Here is a 3,877-nt window from a genome sequence, read left to right on the forward strand (position 1 = left end):
TTTGAGAAAAGAAATAGGGATCCAGCAATTATTTTCACCACTATCATTACAAATTATGTAGCTTTCGAATCCAAGACTAACAGCTAGCTAGGATTACAATGTTAGTGTATGTTTCGGTAATAGATTGAGAAATCTTATTTTAATGAGTGATTTTCTAAAATTGATTTAGTCCAAATTAGTTTTGTTACTAACTCTCAAGTCAACTACACCGTTTTTGGAGTGCTATATTTTCTGAGTCTTTTGTAAGTACTAATGCGGTTAAAATTTTGCATGTTTATAAACATTTAATCATGATTTATAAATAATGTGAGACATTTTTTTATACCGCAAATAATCCCTCGATGCTAAAAAAATAAAAAGTTTTTAAGTATGACTTAGATTTCTATATGATACTTTAATGTTTCAATTTTAAATCTAATATACAGGTTGATATGATGGATTAATTATTTTTGAGTTTTGTAAAAACTCTTAAAATTACGTCCTTAGTTAAAAGATGCATTTGTAACGAGTGTGGGTGTGGAACAAGTTTGAAAAATTGAAATAAAGTGAATCATTTAATTTTTGTGTTAAAGCAAATGTATTTTTTTTATCACACTTCTAGAAGAAAAGTTTTGTCCAATATCAACCAAACGTATATTAATTTATTGTTTTGGGTACAAAATATGATTTTTTTTTTCTTCGTTATAAAGAAGGTTTCTTTTTATGTACTATTGAACATGTGGTTTGTCTGTGATGAGTGATGTACAGTGATAAATAGTAACCCTCTTTATAACAATCCTTTTTCCACCACCTCTCTTCAGAAAAAAAGAATGAGTATAATATGCCATAATTGCTGTCTCGTGCCTCCCGTGATCTAATCAACACCCCCCTTCATAGCATGAGGAGCACACAGAACCAATCATACATATATGTTATATAACCAAATGGTCCAACACATATGTGATAATAACAAAAAAATATCTATACATGAAACTATGAAGGAAATCCTTATATTCAATCAATGTAAATAAATGTAGATAAAACATTTTGTAATTACTTATATTTAAAAAAGGTGGGGAAGGACAATGAAAAGTGGTAAAATGCAAGGCTAAAACAAGTAAATGTTGTATCTTTAAAGAAAATTCGATACAGTAATAATAAGAAAAAGTCCACAACTTTTTTTAATGTATATAGTTTATCATGGAAAAATAAAATTGCTTTTCTTTCCTGCATTTGTCAAATGCTTCATAGCTCATACATTTGGACAAAAGTTGGTTTGATAATGATGACAAAAGCTGTTAGTAACATAGTGGGGCTTTCTGCATATATCAATCAATGTACTACTTTTTTTTTTTAACTAAAATATTATTCACACACAACTGTAAATATTAATTTTTTGAAATTATAAAAATTCATTCAAGAGATCGATTTCTCTAAACATACACTTTACTTTTTTTTATATGCATCAATCTTAGTTTTAACTCTGAATCAAATAATTAAAGAATTCGAGTATCTACTACACTATTAAAAAAAATTAAAGATAAGATGATTTATTTATTTTTTTTAATTTCGTCATCAAATTTTGTACCAAAAGATTAAACAGAGATTCTTTTAGTCACTAATAATCGTTGCTAATTTTATATTTTTTACTAGGGCCCATTTGTGTCACAATATATTGGTGAGAAGAACGTAAACTTAGACAGTATTAAAGTAATAAAACTAATTTCCAAGTTAGAAAACAACAGAGACAAGTGAGTTAATGTACGCCAGAAAAAACAAGTGAGTTAAGCTAATAAAATTAATTTCTAAGGAAACAACTAAGACAAGTGAGTTAATGTACACCAAAACAAATAAATTATTAAGTTTAAAAATAATTGATTATTTATAAAAAATATTTGTCTTAATAATTGATTTTTTAATTTTTAATACAGTTCTTTTTAACTATACCTTTTAATTAATATTATTTATATCATTTATAATGTAATATTTTTTATTATGCATTTATGACATTGATAATACATCAATATCTAATAAAAATAATTTAATAAAAGTATTTTTATTTTTATTTTATTTATATATTTTTTAATATATTTAAAATGATTAAATGACTCAATTATTTTAAAACGATGAAATATATATTAAATGTGACGTTGAATAATTTTTTTTAAGGAACTCTACTGATTAATTTTTTTTTAAGAATTATGATAACAAATGTCACAAGAGAATTTGTTAAACAACTATAATAGAAAAAAAAAAATTAATTTTAAAAATAGTTTTAAAAATTAACAACCAGTAAGTTTTTCTTTTAAATTATTTGACAAGTGCTCCTGAATTAATCGTTAACATTTCCTTTTTATAATTCATTAATTATATTTGATGGAGAAAGCATGTCCCTTTTCTCCATAGGAAGATATGTAAACTAAACTGAAAATCAAGCAGTGGTAATTAATTAAAAGAAGAAGAAAAGGAGGTGGTTGTGGTAGGTTAAAGGTTGGTAACAAGTGGGGATAGATGTCAGGAATTTTGCTTTATAACTATTTAACTATGGTTAAGTTGGTGTAAGTATACATTGACTTATTCTTATAGGAATAGCATAGTTGGGAAAAACTACATTACATACATTTGCTTTTGTGAAATAATAACAGGGCAACCACAGACACAGAACGACAAGGGAAACCATAACACTAAGTTCTGTTTTGTTCATTCGGGCCATTTAACATGTTTATTGAAGCTAGTGTTGTCTGTTGTTATAACTTTTATCAATGTTGTGTTAATCTGGAAATCTAAAAACAAATCATTTGTCTATTATAAAAAAATAAATTATTTGTCTCGGTCATGCTAATATTTAGTATTGCATAATCATTATTAGATTCCTAATGTGATGAAATGAACCTTTAAAGTGATATTGTTAATATGTCAAATTCTTCAACAGAGATTAATCCTATTGAATACTCAATTTACCTTATAACATGGTAACCAAAAATAAATATTCATTTTCTACATAATTTATAAGCATTTAAAACAACCATATCTCAAAAATAATAAACACTTTATAATTGTTGCAACTCGAAGAAGAAAAATAACAATATATACTAAGCCTTGTTTTGGTCATTCCCGAGCCTATATGATTTATTAGTTCTCCAATCATTGGGCCAACCAAAGTTATCCATCCATCCGTTTCGGCCTATAACAATTGGAAAGTTTTACTCCATACACTTATTTTCAACCCCCTACACCACATTTGAAGATAAATTCCAGATCTACCCTTATATAGTTTAAAACTCTCATTTCCAATACTTTTACATCAAATTTTTTCGAAACAAAGGTGAATCTCAAATTTTCTAAATTTTTGGAAAATTATTTTCAAATTTTCGTGTACAATAATGTGTATTGAGAAATTTAAAAAAAGTTTTTCATAACAAGATTCTATATCAGAGAAACTTGTTTCAAGTTTTCCGAAACAAAGTTATGTACCAAGAAACATGAAACAATTTTTCAAATTGTGTGTGTTCCACACAAGGTTTCTACTCCAATTTCTTATTGAGATCCTCCTATTGGAATAATTCATTAGACATAGTCGCTCTGAAAAAGGAGTCAGTTGGCGCGTCAGTGACACCAGGAGAATGTGGCACATGAGGAGGAGGAGTTTGTGCAAGAAGTAGATGTGCCGATGCAGGAGGAACTTGTACAACAAAAGAAGACTATAATCGTATCCTAAAGGACTATATGATACTTCGATCTTTGCGTGATATGAACATCATATCATATCACTTACAAATTATGGTATGGAGATGTCAGTTAATTGTTTTGATATAGTTATATTTTTTTGTGCATTTTCAAATATTTATTTGATTATTGTTTTTGTTTAATATTTTGAACTCATAAATTTTATATGTAC

This window comes from Cicer arietinum, chromosome 7, assembly GCF_000331145.2.
Source record: "Cicer arietinum cultivar CDC Frontier isolate Library 1 chromosome 7, Cicar.CDCFrontier_v2.0, whole genome shotgun sequence".
In the NCBI taxonomy this organism is placed as follows: domain Eukaryota; kingdom Viridiplantae; phylum Streptophyta; class Magnoliopsida; order Fabales; family Fabaceae; genus Cicer; species Cicer arietinum.